This window comes from Heliangelus exortis, chromosome 5 (assembly GCF_036169615.1).
Source record: "Heliangelus exortis chromosome 5, bHelExo1.hap1, whole genome shotgun sequence".
Lineage (NCBI taxonomy): Eukaryota > Metazoa > Chordata > Aves > Apodiformes > Trochilidae > Heliangelus > Heliangelus exortis.
The window spans coordinates 28136408-28151521 of NC_092426.1; the positions used below are offsets into that span (position 1 = coordinate 28136408).

General features: G+C 35.4%; 1 long non-coding RNA gene across 1 annotated transcript in view; it reads right to left on the bottom strand.

The window, feature by feature from the left end:
• The window catches only part of LOC139796709 (uncharacterized), a 39226-nt gene extending 24459 nt beyond the window's left edge, over window positions 1–14767 (bottom strand). Inside the window, exon 1 of the long non-coding RNA XR_011726111.1 lies at window positions 14665–14767. This is a non-coding gene — a long non-coding RNA (uncharacterized lncRNA). The remainder of the gene's footprint in view (window positions 1–14664) is intronic.
• Window positions 14768–15114: the final 347 nt, after the last annotated feature.

Consider the following 15114-nt stretch of genomic DNA (forward strand, 5'->3'; position numbering starts at 1 on the left):
TTTTACTTGGCTAAGGGCAAAGCAGGCACTGAGAGCCTTCTGTTTCAGTGAACTGAGTTAAATGGGAAGTAGAGACTGCTCAGAAGTGACAAACTCTTTCTAAATGTGTCTTATGTAAGCAGATGTTAAAAAAGGGACATTAAGCCAATGCCAGTGAAAATGCAGTTTTCTCCAGTGTCCTCAGTAATCATGAACTTAAATGCATGTATTCCATGTTGAGTAAAGGGAAAACTGCATGTGGAAGCTGGGACATTCTCATAAATCCTACCCAAAACTAGTAATCTTCATATACAGTGAGGTTCTTTCTGACCTCCTTTCCTTCCAAGGAAAAGAATTTGTAAGGTCTGATAAGACACTTAAACTATAAAGGTAAGTTACATAGACAAAGGAAAGACCTTTGTATTGTAACAAAAAATATATAGATATAATAATATCTTCCAAGATCTACTGTTAAATAACAGCATTTCATAAAATACCCATTAATATAGTGCATTGTTGTCCTGACAACCTCAAGATCCTCTGGATTCATTAAAGTTGAGAAGACCTTGAAGTAGGCCTTCTTGGGGAGGTATTTTATTTTATTGGCATTTGTAACTGAATCACCTTAAGACTGTCTAGAGATTTTGTTATTTAAAGAAAGTTCTCCCTTTGTTTACAGCTTTAATATACTTTGTGTATCACCACTGTTTCCCTCTGGGTTAATCTTGTGTGAAACAGATACTATTAATTTTGAAAGAGCATTCAAGTTCTTACAGATACTTTTGCCAGAATATGCAGCTTGAGGTTGACTCCAGCAGTCATAGCTAAGCAATCAAACGTGTTCCCTTCACCAAAATTTTCTCTCTTATCTCTTTGTGTTTAGATTTTTAACAGTGTGATTTCAGTGTCTGGCACGGTCTCACACAACATCCTGGTCCCTAAATTGGAAAAAGAGGAATTCAGTAGATGGACCACTAAGTAGGTAAGGAATTGGCTGGAAGGTTGCACTCAGGGAGTAGTGGTCAACAGCTTCATGTCCAAATGGAGAACAGAGAGAAGTTTTGTTCCTCAAGGGTCTGTTCTGGCACTGGTACTTTTCAACATCTTTGTTAGAGATATCAGTTTGATATCTCTATGGAACTGAGCTCAACCTCAGCAAGCTTACTGTGATGTGCATGAAATTTGTGTAACTGTGCATACAAATGACAAGAAGAAAAAGTTGCATATACACATTGCATGTCAACAGGAATGAAGTTAGGCAGAATTTTCATTAAATACTGAACAACACTCAAGGTTCAAAATTGGAAGGTATTTTTTTGGTTTTGACAGTGATTTGATATTTTGATTTCCCATGAGAAAAATTGGCCTCTATAACTTGTTTCTTTTTATTCACAGTTTATATTACTACAATGATAAATAGTTATAAAAAATAAATATTATTGTAACCAATTTGTATTTTGCTAACAGAACGCAAAATATTAGTTAGCAATAATTTTTTTAATCAAATAAAACTGCAGTTTCCAGTTCCTGTTTAGAACTTAGTAGTGCATTAGGCAAAAAAACCCCAAAAAACAAACAGAAATTTGCCCAATGGCAAGTTCAGAGATATCAGGAAAACTTTCTGTAAGGTGTTCATCTGTTCAGAAAAATAGCTTAAATAAATTATAGTAGAAAAGGTAATGGTAATGAGCAGAAATGATAACACACTCAGTAGCAGTTTAGGTATGTTGCACTGCTTATCAAATTGTGTTCATACAGCAGTAACCTTTCTATACCTAGGTCAAGAGGTTCCATAAACACAATGAATGCAGATGCTTCAACTCTGTCCATTTAACATTCATCATTACTAATAATTTCTGCCATGGTGTTCAAGAAGGATAAACTATTTTGGCTCCAGGGTATTTTTGATCTGTAAAAGTATGACAGCTGCTCATCTTTCTGTTTCAAGCATCTGCAAGAAGTCGTTAAATATCATGCTGTTCTAAACTTATTCTACTTGACCAAGGGAGCATTGCAGAGGAGAAAAAATACAAAGTTTCAAACTAGAAAAGCAGAACACAGCACTCTTTTAACCAAGTATACTTCATGGCCAGTGGCATTGGTATTAGAGATTGGTCACTCGCTCAGAAGGAATAAATAAAAGTTTCATTCAGGCTCTCAGATGAATCAGACAGCAACTTTAGGAGAAAGATAAGTATAAACTTGACTTTAAATCAGCTTTATTTTCCAGTAGACTTTGAATGGTTTCATTCTAGAAATAGCTTTAATAATCAATATATGGTCTGAAATAGATTCATATTGTAAATCTAATTAATCTATGGGTTTGCTTTGGTTTTCCTTTGTTGGGTCTGATGGCCAATGTATGAAAAAAATGTATGTCTAACAACATTCAAGCCATTTTGAGCTGGTGTTTGAGAATCTTACTTCAAACCCACTACCATTATTTTTTATCTAGAAACTGTGTGAGTTTCTCTCAGTTTAAGACTTTAAGATTTCTAAACAATCAAAACTGAACTGTTCATCTTCAAACAGTGCTAAGTTATAGGTTTCTTAACATCTTCAGCTCATACTCAAACTCAAGAAACATCAGGATACTCTCTTTGGTTTATTTTCTGGTTGTATAAACCAGAAAGGTGAATTATTCCTTATTCCCCACACATTATATGATAAGCTATGAACCCCAGGAGTCCTCCAGAGTCCTTCACTCTCTGATCATACCACACGTGCTGAGTGTTAACCTGACCCAGCCTTTAATAAACCTTATATAATTAGGATTCGATGATCTTCCTTTGGCTTGTCTGTCTTATGAGCCTGGAAGATATATACTCACTGGAGTTTTTGATATGGTGGCAGCTTTTATAGAGAATATTCTCTTGAGAAAAAGATGATATTTATCAATACACATTAATTGCCAGGCTTCACCTTAGGGAAAAGCCAAAGAAAGTTGGCAGTATATTTCTGCTGTGCAAAATACCACCAAAATGAAATTACTTGTAATAAATGAATGAATGAAAGGTTATTTTAGAATGTAAACATATAATCCTTAATTTTTTTCAGTTGTTAATTACATTTTTATTTTTAGAACTAACAGTTTCAGTTTCAGCATTTTCCAACATTTCATTTGTGTTTAATTAAAAGTTCTTTTCCTATCTTGTCCTTCTTAAACAATTTTTAGCATCTAAATTCATGGAGTGTCCGTGCAATTAAAACTGTAATTGCTGTGTTCCTTTTATTTAATTTTTTCCTTCTATTCTAATTAATGATGTAATAAATCTAAAAATTTTAGATTTGACTGCTCACCTGCCTTTTCCTCCTTTGTGGACTCTGTGGTCATTATTTAGTGTATAATTTAAAACTTACTTTAGTTTGAAAGACTCTCTGAGATAAACATTTCGACTCGACTGCAGTGAGCATGAAGTGCAAGGAAGATTAAATTATCCTGGAGTCTTTATAGAACAACTGAAAATTGAGGCTATGTACTGCAGGCTTTGATTACACAGTACATTTTCTTCTGACTGTATGAGTGAACTAGTCTGAAGTTTTTTTTCTATTATAGGCTGTTCAGTGTTAATTAAATCCAGTAACATCTCACCTGAGAGAGATGGCATCTCACATGCCTTGACTGCAGTATTTGCCCTTGACAAAGCATTAAAACATTTTGGAATTTGGCACTATGTTCCATGTAGGTAGTTAGAATTCAAAGGAAATGTGAGGCTGAACCATTCTTGACAAATTTTATGAAATGTGACAATTCAAATGCTAGAGAATTTCTTCCAAGGTTTAAGAAATATTCTTCAAAGGTTTTAAACTGTTAGGCTGTGAGACCATTATAAATTCTTAATGTTGATCATCGTGTTACATTTTAAAATATTTAACTGAGAAACTGACACCATGAAAGTGATAAGAGCAGAATTACAGCATGTGTACGTGTCAGTCATGGAAATGCTCTTCTTTCACAAATTGGTCCAGTCATACTCTAAATCCATGGTACTGTTACTACAAAAACTGCAGGGAGATATGCTGCCACTTCTTTACTTCTGTGCAATTCCAAACTGGTTTGATACTGCCATTTCAACTTTTATTTTGTGCTTTTCCCCATGTCCTCATCCTGTGAGGACATAACAAACAGTAAATCCATATTCATTGTCTTTATGCCACTTTACTACTCTCTAAAAATCTTCCATATTCCTTCGTTACTAATCTTTTTTTCTATACTGAAAATCCCTGTTTTGATATCCCTTCCACAGAAACCTTGATTATCCCTATCCACTTTCTCCCTCTATTTTTTAATTGTCACTTCCTTTGAGGCAGTGCTCTGAACTGCCTACAGGATTTAGGAAGTGGCTGTGAATGATGTATGCAGTGGCATAATGTTTTCTTCATTCCTTTCTTAGTAAACTTGGGGTATTTCTACACTAAATAAAGATTATCCTCAATTACATCTGATTGAGAATAATAACATTCAACTCAAGTTTTCTGCTAATGCAACTGACACCAAATGCATTAATTTCACTACTAAAGTGAAACCACATCTTACTTTGTATTTTTTAAAAAAGCACAGTAAAGGGGCATGTTAAAAGGAAGCAAAATTCCAGAGAGATTTTTTGAACAAATTTAGCATTCTAACTTGACTGATGTTCACAATTTTATTTTGGCAGTAACAATAGAGTTACTGGTAGTGACACACAATATGTGGATTAAAAGTAATCAAAAGTTATGATAATAGAAAGTGCAGATCAGCAGACTTTTAATACTTAATATTAACAAGTGTCACTGTTTTAACCAGTAATGAGGTGACAGATGCTCTCTGTTATTTCCCCACTGCCTTCCCTGAGGAAGATGAGGAAGGAAATATGGGAGAGAGACTTTATATTTGGAAATAAAAACTAGGATAGGTTTAATGAAGTAGCAATAGTGAATTAAAAATACACATAAATAAATAAATTTTGAACCCACATTCCTCGGTTGGTCATTACTTCCCAACCAGAAAAGTCCCATGCTGGATTAGGCAAGAGATGGGGGTGCCCAAGTCCAGGGTTCCAGTGACAATCCTCAACAGCCTTAGAGAAACCAAGCTGGTCCTACTTGGGAAGGCAGGAGAAGGTAAACCATCTCAATAAATTATTTTCTTCTCTGGTGAGAAAACAAATAGCAGGAGCAACAACAAATGAAAGAACACAAAAAGAAGCCAGAGGGTTCTTCTGGGAGTCGTTTTATACTGACCATCATGGAAAGAAACATTATGATTGGTCAATTTGGGGTCACCTGACCCATCATCTCCTCCCCATAAGCACAGATGCTCCCCATTGTAATCACTACATCCACAGCCTGGAAGTTTTTCCTGGTATGTTCTTTTATCCTGCTATGTTCTTTTCTTTTATCCTGGTCTTCTCAAACCAGGACAACAAGCTTTATTGATTAATATTGAAAAATGGCTGTACTTATTTATTTAATTTTTGTTTAATTTTGTTTCAGACCTCTGTCACCTTTAATCATGTTCTGCAAACCTTGTGTCTGTGAGGACTAAGGGCCTGAGTTGTATCAAGGTGAGAAATGTTTTTATTTTAAATTCTATTGAAGGACTCAAAGGTTACTAGCACTAAAAAAAAAAAAAAAGTATACATACAATTAGTTCTCACATGTATGTACCAAATAAGACCATAAAGTATATTTTTTTCTCACAAATTTTCAAGCATTTTTATGCCTCTTTTGCACATCAGAAATCCAACTCCAGGAATATAGGAATTGTCAGACATCCCTATAAGCTTTTAGCCAAAGGCTTTTTCACCAGTCAGCCTCCTACAGGTGATTTCACTGGATCTGGAGATATACTAACACAAAGACAGACAGATATACGTGGCTATAGATGTAGTTGATATAGATGTAGATTATAGAGATAGATAAATGTAGGCAGCAGGTGGCAGGACCTGCCGAGTAATGAGCTCAGTCGGTGCTCAGCCTCACCTGTGCCCAGTTAGGGCTGGCCCAAGTGCGCATGTTCAAAGATCAAGGGCCGATAAAAGGTGGGGCCTGAGACCGGCAAATGGCTCATTACTCGGCAGGTCCTGCCACCTGCTGCCTACAGATAAATATATAGGTATATAAATGAATGACTTGTTTTTCATCTGATGTACAGGTAAAATTAATCATTCTGCCTGTGGTGTATGATTTAGTGGTTGTTGTAATTCCAGAAATCTTTAGATAGTAATGTTATTTCATGGGTAATGTACTTGTGGCTTCATAATTTGATTTATTTTCATTGAAAACATTGTTCTTTATGACTTTGGATTGGTTTTGGGTTTTGGCTTTTTTTTTTTTTTTGTCTGTGTGGGCTGTGGATAAATATTGGAAAACATGGTAGAGGGGCAACGGTATGGTCAACATTCAGCTGTTATGCTATCAGTTACTGTATAAATTAAATGTAATTATATTTAATATAAATAAGAGAGTGATATTTCATCTAAATGAAAAACAAATGAGAGACTGAGGGACAGTAGGAGAACAATGCAGCACATATTCCAAGAAGTTCAACTGGGAAAATATTTTCTCAGTTAAAAAAGGTTTTTTTAATCTTTTTTGCTTTTTGTTTTCTTGTTGATGGAAGTTGGTTTTCACCATACACCAACCAGGACTTTATCATATTAAATAATCTGGTTTCACCTGTTTACATGACCAACTACAAGACCTGTTCTCTTTGTTCTAAGTGCACTAGGAAAACAAAAATTGGTTAGTGATAGAAATGGGCAGTACAATGAAGGTGGAATTTTATGCCAAAAAGTGTCTTTTTTGTTTGATAATGTTTTTTTCTCCTCTTTATTCATTCCAGAGATAGCAAAAATGCTAAGTAAATTCAGGTGTCACTCAAACTTGTGCTTTTTCATGCCCTTTACTTTTTCCTAAAACTAACCTATGCATGTACTACTCTGTCACATTTTATTTTAAATACACAGCAAGTACACATTTTATATTAAAAGATTCATGTCAAACTGATAGCTTCTACATGAATTTTGCCTGTCTCTGAAAACCTACTTTTCCTCAGAGGCAAAAAGATCTTTTTGTCTGCTTTGAAGCCAAATTGCTCCTCTTTCTGGTCTTTAAGATTTGTACTATGTATTCATAAAAAGTCTGGAGATGAACAGCATCTTGATGGTTTCAACCAGTAGTTTGGCAGCTTATGTTTCATTATCTTGCTTTTGCTTTCTTACATCTGAATATGCCAGTCTTCAAAAATAAAGGCTTTTCTTGTATTTCTCAACCCTAAGTATGGTGTCAAAGTTAAGAAGAATTAGATGGAAGTCACCAGAATACTGGGAGTATTCAAATATTCCTGTGGTGCCACACTTGAGAGTGATTATGATGCTCCCAATATCAACAAATAACCAATAGTTGCATTCAAATAAGAATTATAATTTATGTTTGCACAAAGGAACTTATGATAATTGAGGCATTCTTATTCTCAATATTTGTCTTCATTTAAAAAGTGTGTTTTAACTGCACAGACCAACAACCTTTTTTACAGCTGTTCCAGTCCTTCATGAAGTATCTGCCAATTTCTTCATAGTTCCAGAATAATTATAGGAATATCATTGGAAAGTAGTTTTGTATAGGAACATTTCTGATTTTTCTGATTCCTGCCTATCTAAATGATTGAATGCACTATTCAGCCATCCATAAACTTTGAGTGACATCAGTATGGCTTTTCTTTCTTGTCCCCTCAGAAGTCATTATTGGATGTACAGCTTCTGTTACGTAGGCTGGCTAATGTAATAGCTTACATTTATTCTTCACTATCTAAACACTGAGTTTATGATGAAGCAGACACCCCCATGTACAATTGTGGTTAGAAAAGATGTGATATCTGTAAAAAGAAGTCATATTTTAATAAAGCAGGTGATATGGTTAGGAAAAACAGCTAAGCTTTTACAGAAATTGTTGGGGTTTTTTTTGTTTTTTTTGGCTGAAAAAGTAACACTAATTTTCAAGGTAAAAAAAAGTGATGATTTCTGTAAAAATAGATGAATTTATATATTGCTAATTACATTTTTCCAACTTTGCCCCTGTCTTTTTTTTTCATAATGTTTTTGTTATCTCTTTCCGCATCATGGTTTCTGAGCTACCCACAGTGATGCTGTCTTTGAAGAATAATTAATGTTCACATAGCTACTGACAACTTTATATTTCATTCATATTGACTTTAAAGTTTGTCCTCATGTGAAGTGGTTTTCACAAATTTTCAACACAGGACATTTTAAAAATGTTGTGCTTTACTTATTTCTCTCTTGGCATAGCTATCATAATAACTATTTTAATGTATGCCTGTAGATTAGTCCTCAACTCCTTTATTTAATGATATAAGCTAAAAATACACGTATGTTTTTGCATTTTAACCTGGAAATATTTCCTTTCCTCACTCATTAGAGTGAATTTTATTTACAGTCGAGCTAGAACTTGATTCCTTCAGAACCTGCATATATTACTTTCCTCATATAAAAATGCATTTTATCGTTTCAGGAAAAGCTGCCCTAGGGCTTGATAATCTAGTGAGTGGTTCTTAGTTGCAGCTATTGGTTTTCTCTCTGATTCAGAGTACAACTTTTTGAGCACTGTTTTCAGGATGGCATAATTTTAGGAGTCTAATAAAAGTAAACTTTCCCAGAGTATGTTTTACTTCAGTTTAGTGTTCTAGAGAGACAGCTAACCTGAGCTATTGTAACTCATGTCAGAAAGGATTTCAGCAACCACTCTTGCCAGAATCTGTACAGTGCAGTGATACAGTGGCAGGTTCACTCCCCCAGAATACAAACGTAAACCAAGAGTACAGCACAATACGTGGAGGAGTTTCAGAGAAAATCTTGAGAGTGATGGAGAGAAAATCTGCATCAAATCATTGAGAGTGAGAGAGAACAAGCTTACAAAAAACAAACATTTTGTCAGTTCTGTAACAAAACTTGTAAAATATATATATATATCAATACAGGTGCTTCACTCTCTTCCCAGTCAAGTGAGCAATAATTAGAACACACCAAGTGACAGATTATGCTTTTGCACTGAGCTGCACACACCTGATGGAGCTGACATACAGATTTACAGCTCAGAAAAAAAATATTACTGAAATATATCCTGTCTTTACTCTTTCCACTATATCTCAAGATCATAATAAAGGGACAAGAACAGTTTGAAAATGGCATATTCCCTTTCTGTTCTCAAAAGAGCTTGGAAAATGGCTGCACTGACAGAAATATCGGTTACAAAACCTGTCTTTGTTTCATAATTTTTGTTTGCTCCCTTGTTTTCTTTTATTATCTTCCAATCTCCATCATTCCCTTTTGCTAAGTAACTGAAGAAATATTTTTAAAAAAAGAAATAGGTAGAAAATAAAACTTAAAGCATGAAGCTAAAACAGAATAAAAACAAATGTGTGAGACCATTCATTGTTACATAAAGGGAAATATTCACTGAAATACTTTGCTTCTGTTTGCAATTTTCTCTTCAAAGTGTCAAAGACTTTTATTATTTTTTACTCACTTGAAAGAAAATTTAAAAACTGTATTTAAGCTTCCTAATTAAATCCACTGCCTCTTTTTCTATAGAGAAGAGGAATTGTAAAATCTTGTTTGGCTACATTTTTGTACTCAAAGGTAATCAGTTTCCTTTTTACTTTGTGCCCTTCAATAACAGAATCCTAGCTGACAAATTCTCATAGTTTACTTACATTTGCAAGGTTTGTTTGGTTTAGTTTGGTTTGCTTCTGCAGATAGCTGTACTACCAAATGATTTGCCTTAAATATTTTTTATTTCTGTTTGGTATTCCTTCTATTGTAGCATAATGTGCAATACCTTCTTGACCATGAACTCACACATGAGTTATTACACGGTAATGCAGAGATATAATATCATTGTGGGCAGATTAATCTTAAGCATCCAAGATATTTAATAAAGCTAAATTAGTTCCATGAAGCTATCTCCTCATAAACTTCAGAAGTCTTACAGTCCTGCCTAAGATATTAGCTCTTGCTCTCTGTCTGTAGAAATTATTTTTTAATGTATTAGCTTTTTCTAATGCTCAGTATATAAAGCCTGTCTATATTTACAGCTATAGGAACAGAGATGGATAGATGAAGTTGTTTCTAAAACCTACTGAGATTTCAGTTACACTGCTTTTTGCACTGCAGACATATCCAAACTGCAGTTTTGGCAGACAGGTAAGGCTGAAAGTGCTTACTTGAAGGGATAGCTATATTATAAATAAAACCTTCTCAGACTGTATGTGCTGGATCCATCCTAGACTGACCTGTTTGGCTATCTTCTTTGCAGAAGATAACATGCATATTCTCATTCCAGAGACATTTCTTTACTCTATCCCATTCTATTGTGGAGAATGGAAGAAGAAAGATATAGGGAAAAGGAAGGCAGAGAAATGCAGACTGAAATTCTTCTTTCAGTTTGGTGAAAATATTTTTGAATTATTTCCCCCTGCAATATTCACCTAAATCTGGTCAGTGTTTATTATAACATCCTAACTGTGAATCCGACTGTCTGCGGTGACTTTCCTGAGTGTCAAATGTCTTCATTGTCACACTTTAAAACTTTGTAGAATAATCTGCTTACATTTTTCCTGGAGTTTCCACCCCTAGCCCCCTGCTCCCATACTTCAATTCTATAGTTTTTACATGATAATTTAGATTTAAAAAAAATGTTGGTAGGATATGAACTTTGCCATCTAAACTAAAAGAGCATTTGAACTACTGGAATAAATGTTCCTATTTAGGATTTTTCCATTGTGAATTTTAGGGAAGTGAGTCTCTACAACTTTCAACTAGTCTAATGAGACTGACAACTGTGGAAATTTGTAGCAGTGACACCTACCACTCGAGTGCAGAGGTCAGGTTGATAGGTTGTGTTATGTACATTGTAATACCAAGCAATCTTCAAATTAAGATGAGCTCACCTGAAGTTAAGAAAATTATTCCCCTTTTATTTTTAAGCCTTATTCAACACCCTTAGTACAGTCCCTCATTTCTTTTTAAAGCCACTAACAAGGTGGGTGTCAGTCTCTTTTCCTACAAACAAGTGATAGGAGGAAGTGGTCTCAAGTTGAACCAGTGGAGACTTAGATGGGACATGAGAAGAGTTCTTCACTGAAAGGGCTGCCAAGATTTGGAACAGGCTGTCCAGGGAAGTGATGGAGTCACCATCCTTGGAAGTATTTAAAGGATGTGTAGATGTGGCAGCTAAGTGCACAGCCTCGTGGTGGGCTTGGCAGTGTTAACTTTGTGGTTGGACTCAATGATCTTAAAGGTCTTTTCCAACCTAAATGATTCTATGACTAAATGCTGAAACTGAAAGCATACACAGTATGTCTAACATGAAATCCTAATGATCTTTGAATTTTGATCTGGGTTTTTTAACTGAAATTAATTTTTTATTAACATGACAGTCTTTAATCAAGCAATTCTGAATTAATGTATTTCCAGTAACAAATAATTATTTCTACAGAAAGGCCTAAAGATAACATAACTATGCTTCTAATGAAAAACAGCTCTAATGGTGGTAACAGTATGACAAACATAGTAAAATATAGCAGTGATACACAAAAAGGCATTTTTTTCCTAATATTTTTTTGGGTCAGTTGATGTCATGGACACAGTATGGCAGAAAATGTCTGTAACACAGAGCTCTGCAAGGCTTCAGAGACAGAGCCCTGTGACAATAATTCTTTGTGGTCAGACCTGGGAGGGCAGACATTATGTCATTCCTGAACTTTCTTTAGTCCGTAGGAGGCCCAGCATCTTATTCTTCTTGGTATCACAAATATTACAGTTTACTTTTTCTGCACAGAACTGCAACAGCAGCTCCATAACCATTAAACTAACTATCCCTTCATTTCCTGAGCTACTTGTTACTACTATCTGTATATAACTGTGATTGTACCATAAAATATAAGGAAAAGAAAAAAGGAAGAAAAATTTTATAGCTAAACAAAACCTATATAAAGCAACAGTCATGTCAGTACAAGTCCAGAACCAGTAAGCCCAGTGAGCTGAGGCCTCACAAAATCATTGGAAAGCCTCTGGGCTGCTTTTAGCAGTGGTAATTCTGTAGTGTGGAGCTACAGGGCTGCATGAATAAAATATTTCTCTTACTTTCCACCCAGATAATATCCTACATCTTCATCATCACTGCAAAAATAACTAGTTTAAACTAGTTATTTTTTTTTCCTATGAGTTGCAGTACATTTTTATTAAGAACTTTATCTTTTTCCTTCCTGTGTTTGAGAAAATATTCTCAACTGTTGTTACTGATCTATTCTAATATTGGAATATCTCTAGGAGAATTGTGAAAAAAAGTGCTTAGCAAAACAGACACAATTGCACTGAATTTCTCAGAAGTTCTGGGATTTTGTTTTGTCTTGTTTTTTAACTAGGGAAGCATGGTAGGATACTGTTGGATAATCTAATATGCAATTCATGGTATATGGCAATTACAGAACTCAAACCATTTTATTCTGAGGCATCTATGTCACAAGAAAAGGAAGTTATCACAAATGCACATGCTTGGTAACACAGTATTTTTCATGATTTATTTAATTGTTCTTTTTCTGGCCAAAGTTCTCATCAGGAAACAGTCCTCTGCAAAGACATTAAGAGCATTTTTTAGAAGAGATTTGTTGAAATTTGTAACCTAAAAACATTTTTAAAACCCACAGGTGGATTAAGTCTTGCAGATTTTTAATCTCAATTAGGCTTAGGATAAAATCTTTCGTAAATCTGAGTCTCAGTTGCTCTCAGAGTCCCCTGGTTCACAGGTGATTACTCTGTCATATAACCACATCTTTTCCACCTGCCAGCTTGGCAATGCTTCCTTCAAATTGTAAATACCCTGGCTGTTCTGAAGTGTTTTACTAAACTGATGTAAGTTGGACCTGGTATTGGGGAGGCCAGCATAGCTATGTATAATGAAAACTGCTACTACAAAGGATTCTAAAAAGAGGAAATCTCCAAATAAACTATCAGTGGAGGGTTTTTTGCATCCATATTAAAATTTCCTTTCATGTGGTTAGTTTACATAAAGTGGCTACCTAGGGATATTCTTTACAATTAGTTGACATATTGTTTATGTTCTTGTTGTTACCCTGTACATATAATGATCTAAAATCAGATGAAAGAAGTTTTACCACCACCACCCCAATACCTGAGAGACTGCAACCCCCCTCCAAGTTTGCCATTTAAATCCCAACTGTGCTGTTGCCTTTAACAGCAAGACAGCACATTTTGTAGATTAAACCAATAAACTAGCAAACATAAAAGAAACAAATCTCATAATTGTGGATTTCAATTAAAGAAAGGAGGATCAAAGCAAACATTCTGCTTGGAATTGCACAGCTGCTATCTACACAAAATGAGAAAAAAAACCAACCCTTCTCTGGCTAGCCATAATTTTTGGGGTGGGGGAAGGAGGAGGGAGAGCTCAAACCCTGCAGTAGGACAGATTGCTTATGCTTCTCACGTCCCAATCAGTAATACAGAAATATTGAGTAATAAATTCCTTGCCTCTCCTGATCTGAGAAGCTCCCACCATCTGTGAAAGACAATTTGTAACAGCTTTAGTATTGAGATTCAGTAAACAGACAATCACAAGCATTGTGCCAAACAGTGTCTGCATTTGGAGGAAAAAGCATAAAGCAAAAGCCTAAGTAACACCACAACCCTTGTATTGCAAAATTACCCAGTGACCCAAACAGTTTTGATTGCGGTGGGATTCTTTTTTTCCTTCTTTCCCCAGTCAGGAAGGAGTGCTGGAGTCTGCACACAATTCAGCTACATCTGTGGGCTGTGTATGTAGGCCTTATCCTAATGTGTTGAATTATTATTGATGGCTGAGGCAGTTCTGCTCTGCTGGTGAACCAATAATGTCAAGGCAGTACCTGCAAGATTAATTATAGGAGAGAATGGCCTCTGGTTTCCAGAGACTGAGACATTAATAGAGACTGAGCATTAGTTTCAGGGGATTCAACAGACAGCTGAACAAATGCCTCAGACAATGTTATACATGCTAAATCCTGGCACTTACCTCTTAACAGTACTGAAAAAAAGTTCAGAGCAATTCTGTTTAAACTGGGAAAAACAGAAGGCTCTATAAAACAAATGAAAAGGAAACAAAACAATACTGAAGTTGCTAAAGCAAGTTAGGCTCTATAAAGCTATGTGAACATATTGCTCTGCAGTATGCTGAAGAGAAAGGAGGCTGATTTCTGTACCATTAACAGAACAAGAAACTGCTTTTTGGTGACTGACAGTACCTAGGTTTTCCAAATATACACATGGCAATCTATACATGGCAATATAAATTGCATCGAAAAGCAGAATATTTTATGCTGTTTCTCTTGTACCACTGCAGTAGAAATTTGTACTCCATGAAGCATTTCAGCTGTGGAGAACTGAGAATATGCAGTGAATGAAGCTGCAGCCATAGCAACAGCTACATAATTTTTCAGGCAGTGACAAGGCACACGGTACCAAATTTAAGCAATATAACTCCTACACTGGCTTCCAAAAAAAAACAACAAAAACCAACAAAAAAACCCAAACAAAACAACAACAAAAAAGCCCACAACAGTAACAAAAAGCCAAAAATGGATAAGAGGGTGCTGAATGCTATTTGTTGCAAACCAATCATGCCTCCCACCTTATCATGACCCTGGGCTTCCTGCTTTTTGCTTGTGTGATCAGAGGTGCAGCTGAGAGATTAGCTGTAAATCTCTCTTTTGTCTTTTAGTTTTGGTAGGTGATATCCCTCTTTCCCTCTTCTTTCACTTCCTTAGCCTGATATTTTTGAAAGAGCCTTGGGAATTTTGAGGCCAAATTTTCAATGTGTTGTCCAGCTACACACCCACTGTGCCTTTTTCTGTTTGTGCAATACTTTTGACAAAATAACCCTGAAATTAATAAAATCCAGATGCCCGTGTGGCTCAACAGACTGAAGTACAGGTTTATGAAACTGATCTGAAAAGGAAATGAAAAAATGTTTAGCTGATTTTCCAGTTTCACTGTTCCTTAGTGCATTTCTCTTTTCTTCAAAGTTAAAACAGCAGCAGGAGGACTATTAAGCAAATGCACTGGTGATTGAAAGATCCAC